Source organism: Periplaneta americana, chromosome 15, assembly GCF_040183065.1.
Source record: "Periplaneta americana isolate PAMFEO1 chromosome 15, P.americana_PAMFEO1_priV1, whole genome shotgun sequence".
Lineage (NCBI taxonomy): Eukaryota > Metazoa > Arthropoda > Insecta > Blattodea > Blattidae > Periplaneta > Periplaneta americana.
Genome location: NC_091131.1, coordinates 40,066,746 through 40,079,889, shown reverse-complemented (window position 1 = coordinate 40,079,889; position 13,144 = coordinate 40,066,746). Strand labels below are relative to the sequence as shown.

The 13,144-nt window shown below is 35.0% G+C and overlaps 1 protein-coding gene across 1 annotated transcript in view; it reads right to left on the bottom strand.

The window, feature by feature from the left end:
- Positions 1-13,144, bottom strand: part of LOC138714802 (facilitated trehalose transporter Tret1-2 homolog) — a 182,512-nt gene that overhangs the window by 75,547 nt on the left and 93,821 nt on the right. The window lies entirely within an intron of this gene.

The following is a 13,144-nucleotide window of genomic DNA, read 5'->3' as shown; positions in this document are numbered from 1 at the left end:
GGAATCGAACCGGCGCCCGAACGCAACTTCAGACCGGCAGGCAAGCATCTTAACCGACTGAGCCATGCCGGTGGCTATATATATACATATATATATGATAAATCGTAAACGTTAATTAATGCCTATATTTTACTCACATTATTTTAAAATTAAAGAATTAAATTTATATTTCTGGTACTAAATTTTGTACGACTATGAAAGCGAGTTTCCTGCGATGTAACAGTGGTAGTAAGTGTTCCGTTTTGAGCTTCACAAATCCTGGTCACATTACTTTATCTGGGATAGGCTATCAGAATGTCACACAACACGCAAAAGATTACAACTCATAAATTTAAGGCTGGGTGAGATCATGGTGTAAGTTGGAAATTCGTGTAAGACATGAATTGTCAGTTTGTGTCCTGTGTTATCTAGACCCCCCACGTTTTGCTGACCCCATAACGAAAAACTCGCATGAGCGTCGAAAACAAAGCTGGGCGTACAAGTTTCAGAGCTAAAACTTCACTATACTCACACTTCAGTTCTGAAGAAGGCAATCAATCCGTGGTAAGAATAAGCATGAGTATATAGTATATACTGAACTTTTTTTTAGTATATACTCTTGTTAGTAGGAATAAAAACATTTGAGTCCCTACTCATTTTTGATTGCATGCTCATAACATGGAAGCATAGTAGAATATACTCAAGTGTCCATCTTGTACAGAATATATACTCATGCTTGATAAAAATAAAAGCTAGTATATTCTCATATTTATAAGTTCGTTCTCATGTTATTCTGAGTATGGTTTGTAGCAGGCTCAATTCTGAATATTTGTTGATTTGTGTTCAGTTTAAAGTTAAATAAAAAAAATATAGAAAAAGAACGCTTCACAAAAGTGAATGTGAAAAAGGTTAAACACGTATTTGTTATTCATAAAAAACATAACCTATAACATATGAATGGCTATCAAAGTATAAGGTTAGATTGTATTGTTAAATATAATTAACAATTACAGTTTATTTTGTAAAATTTGAATTGCAAAATGCAATTACTTGTAACTTTAAATTATATATAAAACTCTCTATAATAAAAAAATATAATTAGCATAACTGGAATTCTAGAAATGGATCGTAATCTCTATCCAACATCCCGTAATGACGATTTCCCAGTACTACGAGGGGGATCCAGGAAATAACGACCGTTTTGTTGTAATAATTAAAAAAAATATATTTACTTCAAAAAACAAAGTCTGTTACATAACTGAAGCTTCGTATTTTCTTGTTTCCTGTTTATTAACGTCACTTATCTGATTCACTCTCTCTGTCATATTTATTTATTTGTTTGTTTGTTTGTTTCTTTGTTTATTTATTTGAGTAGCTTAATATCAAAGACGGACATCTGACCTCAATCGAAATTTACATAGCTGTGGTTTTTTATACAATTTTTCATGCTCTTTCCAGTTATAGTGAAACCATATGCAAACTCTAACATTATATTTATAAAATAAATTGTGTTAAATGTTACAAAGAACACTGTGTATTAAAAAATTGCCTCTAGATCAAAACTATGGAGACGACAGATGTCCGTCTTTGATATTAAGCTACTCATTTATTTATTTATTTGTTCCTTCGTTTGTTTGTTTGTTCGTTCGTTCGTTCGTTTGTTCGTTTGTTTGTTCGTTCGTTTGTTTGTTCGTTTGTTCGTTCGTTCGTTTGTTTGTTCGTTTGTTTGTTCGTTTGTTTGTTTGTTCGTTCGTTCGTTTGTTCGTTCGTTTGTTCGTTCGTTTGTTCGTTTGTTCGTTTGTTCGTTCGTTTGTTTGTTTGTTCGTTTGTTTGTTCGTTCGTTCGTTCGTTCGTTCGTTCGTTCGTTCGTTCGTCCGTTCGTTTGTTCGTTCGTTTGTTCGTTTATTCGTTCGTTCGTTCATAAAAAGCAAAACACAAACCACTACAGCATGCGGTTAGCATGCGAAAGTCTATAAAAAAAACTGAGCATCACGGTGCAATGTGGTCACAGGGGATAGGTAACACTTTTAAACGATCACGAAGGCTGTAGAGATGACTATATATTCGCGTTAGGCAGAATGTCTTTATTCTTATGAATATAAGTATGTTCTAGTGGTTACGCGTATATAATCACAGGAAGTGCTCATACTCAAAAGTATAAACCTTGAGAAAGTACTTAAGCTTTATTCTTACTACCCAATCACTCAATCAATGAGGGACAAAGGAAGGAGAGTAAGCTGGAAGGTACTCGAGTGCGCGTCCTTGCAAGGGCTCTTGGGATTCATCTTAGCATTTATGTGAGCTCCTAGCCTAAAAGTCACTTGTCTCACTTCGTTCACACCGTTCAACTTAAGGGACTTTTGCAGGGGAGAAGCCGAAAAAAAAAAAAGTAATTTCTCTCCGCATACACTGCTGTCGAATGAATGAACTAATCAATGAATGAATGAGTGAATTAATTAATTAATGACTCTTAAAAGGTAAGCGACAATGTGTCCTTGAAAAAGACACTGGGACTAATGGGAAGTGTTCATGTGAGCTCCAAACCTGTGGGTCACTTGTCTTGCTCCAAGTTTCGCCGTTCCTTATGGCCATATTCATAGACATTCTTAGCGCGGCATTCCAGTGGATGATTAGCGAACTAACGTTTTTCGTATTCATAAACCAGTGTTAGCGATAGGATATGATATGAATCCTGTACAAGTACCAGTCGATAGCCGGGGCTAGTTTAACACGCTCGTAGCGCGGGCTAGCGAAATGTCTATGACTAGTACCTTAGGGTGCTATGCATAGATATAAATAGATAAATATATAATATAGTATATATTATATACCGAAGTTCTGTTCATTCTGTATCCGTTAGCACCAACAATTGGACCTCAAGACGTCAGTGTAAAATTAAACGCAGACTACATGATGACGTGAAGAAGGGAGAAAAGAAAAGGCAGAAGGAAGAAAAAACGGGACTGAAGACAGTATTGCCTAATAATTGACAAACTGAGAAGAAAAATAGAGGGAAGAAAAAGTAACGACTTCGCTGAGTTGTACTCTGAGGTCATCATTATGTCGTAGATAGCAAGAGACGGAAAAAATCGAACACACATCTATTTCTGACGTCCAGATGTTTCGAATTAGAAGTCGTCGCTTTTCTGTTTGACATCACTTTAACTGTAGAGGCTATTAAATTACGTACTTGCTGCAACATCGGTAATGGCGTTAATTAAAAGTAATTTGATACATTTTGTTTCTTATTTAATAATAATGGTTTATTTAACCTGGCAGAATTAAGGCCATACGGCCTTCTCTAACACTCAACCAGGAGTAAAATTTATTTATTTATTTATTTATTTATTTATTTATTTATTTATTTATTTATTTATTTATTTATTTATTTATTTATTTATTTATTTTATTGCTAGTAAGTCTGAGATGAATACAAGTTAATAAATACAATGAAAGATAAACTAGCCCACTCCTGAATGAGTAAGACTCGTGCTCAGGAAGGGATTCCAATACAGACAAAAATAAAATTAAAATTGAGAGTGAATACAGATTAAATAGTGTTTAATATTTTTAAACCCAAACCATAAATCCAATACACTTTTTTTTTATTAATTTGGAGAGGATTCGTGGTTAAAATAATATTGGAATAAAATTGAAGACATTATTACAAAAAGAACCCTTGTCAAAATTGCTATTTTTCAGAAGAACAATAAAAAAGTAAAAGACTAACACATGTCAGCTATTCCCTTCAACTGGTGTTTTATCCTCGTGTCTATTGCACTTGACATGGGCCGTTTTTGGGGTCTATAAACATTTAAAATAGTAGCAAATGTGTCCTTAACTCAATTTCATTAAAACTGACTAGGCTGTTTTTGTAATAATGTCTTCAATTTGTTTAATAATCTGGGCCCTTGACTCATGCTATGATAAAAAGCTGCATTGGTTTTACATTTTGGTTCACACAAACGCAGAGAATTCATATTTTTAGTTCTATATTTATGTATATACCTTTTAAAGTTATTACAATTTCAATGAATATAATTTCATAAAATAAAATAATATATTTGTTTAATACTGAAAACTTTGAAGTGTTTAAATAACAATTCAGTTGGGTAATCTTTCTGCTTTTTTAAACAAATGTTTAATACTTTTTTCTGTAGTAAAATTAACGGATAACGGTTGGATTTATAAGTTCCACCCCAACCTATGATACCATACATAAATATAGATTGAAATAATGCTAAATAAATTATACGTAAACAGTTAATTGACAAAATATTTCTTAGAACAACAAAGTAACATAATGTTTTACGTAATTTATTACAAATATAATGAATACTTTTATTTTATTTTATTGGGCTATTTTACGACGCTGTATCAACATCTAGGTTATTTAGCGTCTGAATGAAATGAAGGTGATAATGCCGGTGAAATGAGTTCGGGGTCCAGCACCGAAAGCTACCCAGCATTTGCTCGTATTGGGTTGAGGGAAAACCCCGGAAAAAACCTCAACCAGGTAACTTGCCCCGACCGGGATTCGAACCCGGGCCACCTGGATTCGCGGCCAAACGCGCTGACCGTTACTCCACAGGTGTGGACTATATTGAATATGATTAATCCATTTTAAATGATTATCAATAATCATACCTAAGTATTTAACCTCATTAATAACTGAACAATTGCAATTTATATCGAAACAATCAGAATTATGCATTTTAATTTGTAGTATAGATGAAATTGGTTTATTGCGATACAAAAACACTACAAAAATGCAAAATAAGGTTAACATGGTTTTCATATTGACAAATGGCAAACCCGAGGTGAGATTTGATCCCAGGACCCCGTCACGAAGCGTCAGAACTGCCCCTTCTTCGTTATGCATGCAAGCGGTTGCCTTTACATTATTTAAGGATGTTTCTATGGTAATTTATACCGCAATGCTTTTCACGACACATGGACTTGATTTCACGACTTGTGACACTGGAATAGTGATAGTGGTTATACTACAAGCTGATGATAATGGCTTCCAACTGTCGCGCGTGATTAATGAGAGGTTCTAGCTAACAATCCTGCGTCTCTTTCCCTCTCATACCGTCTCTTTCTGTGTCTCTCGAACAAACCTTTTGTTTTGCGTTGTCTTCTGGATTCACTCTTGTGCCAGCAGACGACTAAAGAGAAGCGATAATCTCATGAACCGTATTTGAACGCATGCGTAAAATTAAAAGTTTTTAACTGAAACGAAATTTGAAGTCTCTGTTTAATGGAAAACAAAGTTTAAGTATATACAGAATGAATCAAAAGTCTGGAACCATATAAATATCTTCCATATCCTTGATTTTCGATTACTGTAGGTGTTACCAGTATTTGTAAGACCAAATGCTCTACCAGTGACACATTCGATTCTAGCCCTCAGCTATCTCAAAAGCCGCCATTTTGAATGCAACTTTGAAATTTCAAATGGAAAGGGGGTCATGTAGGTACTCAAAATGATGTGAAATTTTCTGAAAAAAAAAAAAAACAATGGTGCGATCCGTTTTGAGATCTCTAATTATTGTTTTCAAGTTATTTAAAAATAAACTGTAATAATGACACAAAAATTAGTTACTGCATCTACAGATATTTTGTAACATGGTACGGTACTAAGGAGGCTTTGGAAAAGGTGTTTTTATGCAATTCTGGTAATTAACGTTTCCTGCTTAACTGTTTGGTTAACCTGTGACAGTTTCAAAGCATTGTTGTGATTATTTGAAGCTTTCCTATAACAAATTTCTTATTATACATTAAGATGAATGCTTCAGGTTTTTTTTTATTGTTCCGTAGTTTTAAGTGTTTCATTAAGATTTTAACTTCTTTCTTATGCTTTCAAAACATATACTTTTCTTTAAAGCTTTTTAACTTAATAAAACCCCATAAAAACCAAAATAATTCTAAAAATAAACAAAAAAATAAATCTAATAAAACAAATTTTCGTGATGACATTATCGAAAGAGGAAAGAATTGATATCATTCTTCAATCTGGATTGGATTGGTCGATGTGGACCAGTAGAATGAGCGGCCAGTTCTCCAGATTTAATACCCCTTGACTTCTTTCTTTTGGGGTTGCAATCCAATGTCCAGGGAACTGTTCGTCCAGTCTGCTGCAACATTTCTGTGGCTTAACCTACCACGTCATCAGACAGCTCTGTACTCAAGTTCTTTCTCAATAGCCATGGCCCGCTCTTGGAATTCGCTGCCGCTGGAAATCAGGGGAAGTCTTAGTCCTCAGTTGTTTAAAATTAGGTTGTTTAGAAATATTTTAAATGCATAGAATTAGTTTTTCTAGATATAATTATTATTATTATTATTATTACTTGTTTTTTCATCAATACTAATACTGTATCTAGGTAACTGTCATTATCTCAATGTAACTTATGCTGATTATAGGCTACTAATTGTACTATTCCTTTAGTTGTGTGATTATATTCATATGTATTCACTCTCTTTTTTATTTTATTTTATTTTTTATGTCTATTATTATTTTTAAGCTAATACTTGTATACCGATATGTATTTTTCTGTATGTGCTTTGATCCTGGTTGAGTGGAGGAAAAGGTCAGATGGCCTTAACTCTGCCAGGGAAAATAAAACTATTACTATTACTATCATATACTGTCAAAAGTGTTACTGCATGTTTTACCATAATTTTTGTATGCTTTCGTAACCCTCTGCCCTTAAAACCAATCTTTCCTAAGTGTACCTAACATTTTCTTAGATTAGGATTCGAAAGACAAGAAAAGAGCGCAGATTCGAATTTTCTAATCTCTAATTTTTTTCAAGATACGCGGGATTCAAGAATGCACTATCCCAAATATTTAAAAGCCTTATAAATAAGAACCATTTTCTTAAAAACCCATATTTCACGATAACACCGAACCGACAGCATAAAATCTTCACTCAATTATAGAGGTCGTATGAATTGCCTGTCACCAAACACTCTCCAATGATGGGTATTTGCTGTCACTTCTGACGTGAATAGCCTACGTCTTTAAAATCGTACCGATATATGGGGTACTACGACGAAAACTTCGACGTAACGATGTAACACTTGCAGGGTGACCCATTCCGTCACCATAACCTCGTGAATAATAACACGATTGAAATAAAAGTGTTTCATACTATGATACTAACTTGCACTGGTGGAGGCACGCGGCAACTGGCGGCCATTTTGGGGGTGCGCGGAAATTTCCGGGGAGTAGGCCTACCTATATCTCGCGATTCCGATGTGCTAGCGCCCTGATTTTGGTGCCAGACGAAAGATCTTGTCTAGATCTATCGATAAGTATTCACGTAAAACCCATGGCTGTATCCCCGACACGGCCACACTAATTGTTTCGATGTTTCGTAAGAAACATAAAAAGTCACTCTTGATGTTCAAATGTTACACACTTTTTAACCCTCTACACGTGATACCACGCTATTTTTCTTTACTCTTAGAAATGAAAGTGCAGTCTAGAAAAGCAACCCAGGTGTTTAATTTAGTGAAAGCTTGCAAACAAAAGCAAAAATAAATAAAGCCATTATGAGAGCGTCAACTGATTGCAAAATACTTGTGCATACCCTGTCACCCTAATCAGACGGTTCAGCCGCTTTCAGTTAATCTCGTGGATGAAGAAACTCAAATTGGTATTAATGGAGAGATTGCTATTGCACATCGCGTCGCTTTCACGATGCAAACCGCATTCCAGGATAATATCTGATTAACGGGCTTAAGGTACATGATGAGGTGATCAGCTGCTAGCACTTCCAGAGTGATCCGTGAAGACTTTCCCAGGCTCTATTTCACAAGATTTCGAAGTAATAGTTTGCAAACTAGTATAACACTAATTAATACAAGTCCAAACAACTGTGTAGCAGAAGAGGTTCTTGGACACTCGCATTTTTATCACTTCACATAGGCCTATGTACTAAATTAGTTAAAAGTCACGTTTAATCTGTGATATACACACACACTTCTTGTCTTTCGCTGTTAGAAAATCTATATAAGGTAGGTATCTCTAATGGGAGTTCATCAGTTGAGCGCAAGAGAAAATGTTAACTGAACTGAATGCATCAGTTGAGCGCGACGGTCAGTTTAACATGAGTTGCAGCAATTTCCCTTCCCATTTTGTAGAGACTTAGGACTCTGTACATTGACAGATATGGTTAAAATGCTGCTCTCGTAAAATTGCTCGTACCGATAAATTGGTACTTGTCACAGTTTAAAATATTTGTTCTAACGCCAGTAATTGATTGTTTAATATCTAGGTCACTTTCTTGGTTAATAGTAGGAAACCAATTCTAGTAGGCTATTATTTCCACGTCTATATCTATAAAGTAATTCTTCTATATACCGTTTCTTCCTTTTAGGCTATATCTACGATTGGCTCTAACAGTATTCCCGTTGTCATTCATTTAATATAGATATGTGCCCAGTATTACAATGCATAAAAACAAAATTTCTCTACGATCAGCGTTGCCATACATTGAACACAAATTTTCTCACGCGCTACATGTAATCTCTAAGCCTAGGGCAGCGGTGACCAAAACTCGAGCTGCAGTGATTACATGCGACAGACAGCCTACGAAGTAAGGAGACGGAGGAAAGGTACTTGGCATGAAAACTACAACCAGTGGTGGTTCCTGTACTAACATCGTGATCAATCCCGCGGATAAAAATCTCAAGCTTTGCTGTATCAGTAATATCACTGCTATCATCAAGAGCCAGTGAATAATATACGATTTTTCTTGCTTCTTTTTTTAACCTCCCTCTTCAATGTAATCAGGAATTTTCTAAATTCTTCTCTCGATATCTGATCGAGAAATTCGTAATTTTTCAAAATTAAAAGCTTTTATGGACAAGTTATTTAAGCTATTTTAATCATTACTCTTTTGAGAAATTCTGTTCAATTGAAAGGCTTTAGAGCACGAGATATTTCAAACCCCATTAGATAGCTGACTTCCTGACATTTATTTGTCATCTTTCTCTTCGTGGCTATGATTTAATACATGTCAATTCCTGGCGTTTAACAGTTCGTTGGCACATAATATTGAATCAATTTGTCTACAATATTATTATTACATGAATAACTAATAAATAGTTACCCTCATCTAAAGATTAAGAAGATTAAAACTGAGATAAAACCTAATAATTTTATCATTCTAGGAAGAAGGTCTAAAAAATATCAATATTCATGCACGTACAGAAGAATTATAGAAAAACATACTTAGTGGTCAGTAATAATAATAATAATAATAATAATAATAATAATAATAATAATAATAATAATACAATATTCACCGTGGCAATTAATGTTTCTATATACTCCTAATTGAACCGTTGAGCAAAGTAAACATATTACATTTTGTCCGACAGAACAACAAAAAAGTTCTCCTTCCCATTCTTTACGAAACCACCTCTTACTGCTTGTAGAGACAGAGTTTGTAGAGCGACATGATACCGCCACTGCTTGCCTTCAGTACGTGAATGAAACACACAGCAACGTACAGGAAACTCTTCGTACCCGTTTGAATGTCTGTGATTACACGATGTATCACGACACCCGCTTTGGTCACCGCGCTCAACTGATGCATTTTTAATCCTTTCGCGCTCGATTGATGAACACCCATCTCTAATATTTTCCAGGTTTAAATTTTTTTATAAAATCAAGTGTATGAGGCAGAAAGATAATATAAAAACCAAAATATACCTGCAAATATTGTATGTATGCTGTAAAAATTGTAAATTAATAGATTCAAAAGTTGAAGAGTAATATCAAAATTGCTTCACTTATGCACAAAAGCCATATGCTGAGACTACCCATTCCTCTTAAATAGGCTGTACTGGGCATTCCCTGAGTAAGTCCGTACTTTACGTTTGAGAAGTTCGTCGTTGCGAACAGCGTTGCAGCTCGCCTGCATTGCTTATCAAGAACGGCCAGACCTGATATGGGCGTACCACGATCAGCAGCCCGCATATCTTTGAAGGTCGCGCGTGATTGTATGGGAGGAAGTGCATAAAAACACAACTCTTTAAGGTCTACTGCATTCGTCGTTATGCACAGGACACAAAATTCTACGAAATATAGGGTTACCATGAGAAGAAATTCTATAGGAGGACATGGAATCTAAAATAAGAGGACATTGCTCTAAAAAGGAGGACTTTTTAAAAATTGGTATGAACAAAATTAAAGATAAAAACAATGGCTCACTTTAGTTAGTTTTCTCACTAGTTGCTGGATCAGTATTACATCTGTACCCTACTTATCGGTGGAGCCCACTTTGTGCACAAGAGCCTGAAGGGATCAACTTATATCTTGTAACAAATAACTATGGAACTGTTCACGGGACATGTCCTTGAAATTAAATTTCACCATGATGATACCTCTGACTGTCTCCGTTAGCATGCCATTTCGTTCTTTTGTCCATTGAGCAGATATTAGGGAAAACACTCTCTCGGCACTTCCACTGTGACTTGGGATAAATAAATAGAATTGACATATTTTTAAGAGTTCTGAGAAAGTTTCAGTACTCGCAAAACTATTAGAATTGAAGAATTTGCACCATTGTTTATCTAAACTTAAATCTTGTCCAAATTAATATGTTTAGCATATCTTTGTACATTGCAGAATAAAATTGATAAAATAGCTTAGAATCATAAATAGTGACGTTTTTAGAGTGTAAGGATGGTATTCATAGACATTTCGCAGCACGCGCTACGAGCGTACTAAGCTAGCCCCGGCTATCCACTGGTTACTTGTACAGAATTGAAATCATATCCTATCGCTAACACTGGTTTATGAATACGAAAAACGCTGATTATCCACCGAAAGCTCGCGCTAAAAATGTCAATGACTACGGCCCTTCGAATTCAATGCATGTCAATAGGTCGTCATATTTTATGTTTTTTATGTGCTCCAGCTTCAACCATTGAAAGCAGTTAAATTATTTCATAGGTTCTCACCATTTGTTTAGATATTCTATGCATAATATCGCACATTATTCAATATTCATATTCTAGTTGAAATGCAAAATGCCGGACATTTCAGTTTTTTTTAAATACCTGCTGTACAGGATAAAATGATTAAAAAAGAGGACATGTCCTCCTTTTACCGGACGGATGGTAACCCTAACGAAATACCTATTTACTGTTCTTGATCCAATGCTTTCTATCCTCCATCTTTTGGTGAATTTCATGTTGTCAGACATAATACATTTTAATATTAGATCATACACTAATCTACCAACTACTAATATAATGTGCGAGAGCTGTAGAAGAAAAATATACTCTTTCACAAATTATTGAACCTTTTAGAAAACACCTCCCCAACATAAAGATGAGATGTGGTAAATAAGCAAGACATCGTTATTGTTAATACTATATTATTATTATTATTATTATTATTATTATTATTATTATTATTATACATGGCATTGTGTGATTTTATCCTCTTTTGGTGATATCTAGTATTAGTTGGCAACACTGAAGAGACGGCCAAATTAGTCTTTTAGGAATTAGTCTTACGTGATCCTCAGTATAGTAATAACTTTTAACATGTAATGCTGACTTTCGTAAACATAAATATTATATATGATTAAAATATGCATATAGCTATTTTATGTAAATTTGTAAAAAAAAATTCTTGTGATTTATTGAGAATTAAATTACAAGAATTTTCTGGAGCTATTTATTCACATAGTAATGATAAAGTTCTAATGTTTGATGAATGAAATTGAATCAGGCGATATTTTTAGTGAAGAGATTTTCGCCCCTTATATCAGGTTGAAATAGTAATTAAAAAAACTGTTAAAAGCAAACCCTCAACGAGGTACTGAAACCCTTTACAAGTTATCCCATACATTCTGCGAGAAACACCTGTATTCCGGTTTCATTCAGTTCAAATTAACAGAACTCTCCACTAACACAATGGTGTTCTGACAGTGTATGATTCTCAGTGCAACGTGGATTATCTTTGTTAAGCTCTCCCCGTGACCTCTTTGTGGTCATGTTGACATGATATTGTGCTAGATGGGAGCAGCGCGCTGGCTGAAACACACCAATGCAATGCCAGCCAACACCAGTTTGCCTTCACGTCATTCCTGCCACATATAATCTGATGTTCGTCAGTCATCTGTTTTCTGCACAGTTGTGTGAGCGTTGTATAAGATACCCTCCTTCATAAGTCATGCTATAGTGTCAGTGTTGTCAATCTGGTTAGACTAAAAATCCCTAAAATACCTCCTATTTTTTTCCCCTAGATTACAATAAAAATATCTCATTTAAAAATAGAATTCCAGCTTAAGATTGAATGTTAATCTTTATTAACAGGACTTAATAACAAATAAGACAATTAAACGGTCATTATAAGCATTTGAGACGCCATTTTTGCACTTATTAGATTAGACAGCAGTTCGGAAGGCGGTCGGCTGCTATATGCGCCGTAGCATTTCTAGTATGTGACGTCACAAGCTTGTACAGCAGAACCAATCGTAATCAGTCTGTAACAAGTACTTCCCGAGTTCGTTTGTTTACGTGCGAGCGTTTCAATACATTTAATAAGTAAAACTAACATTTACTGGGTGTATGTAAGATAAATAAATGGAAGAAGAGACTGTAAAAAGTCAAGTATTGCACAGGCCGGCGCGGAAAATAGTGTTTAAGGTGTATAATTATTTTAAAAACCTTGACGAGGAGAACGCTGCCGCCCAGCTTGATGCTGGCAGCAACGTTGCCAACGTGCAAGAAACGACTGCAGAAGCATGTGGTGTGGGATTGAGAACCGTGCAAAGAATATTGTCAGTGAAGGAAAGAGGATTTGTTTTGTGTCATGTTTACTGTAACCAATGGCTAAGGTCATTATTGTCTTTTGATAATTTAAATTCTCTCCTACACTATTTGTATTACACGTGCGCGTGAAGTACAATGTGGCAATGTTGTACGCTGCCTTGCTCTATCTATCTATCTCTCTCGACGCAAACGCTAGCAGACTACCGCCTTCCGAATTGCCGTCATAAAATACTACCAACCAAGGATAATTTACAAGTTTTTATTCCATGAGTTTCTCTAATCTTCCTCTCATCACTATAGATTTTTGAAATGCTGAAACATTAATATCTTCTCACACAAAGAAAACTTTTCATATGAAAGTATA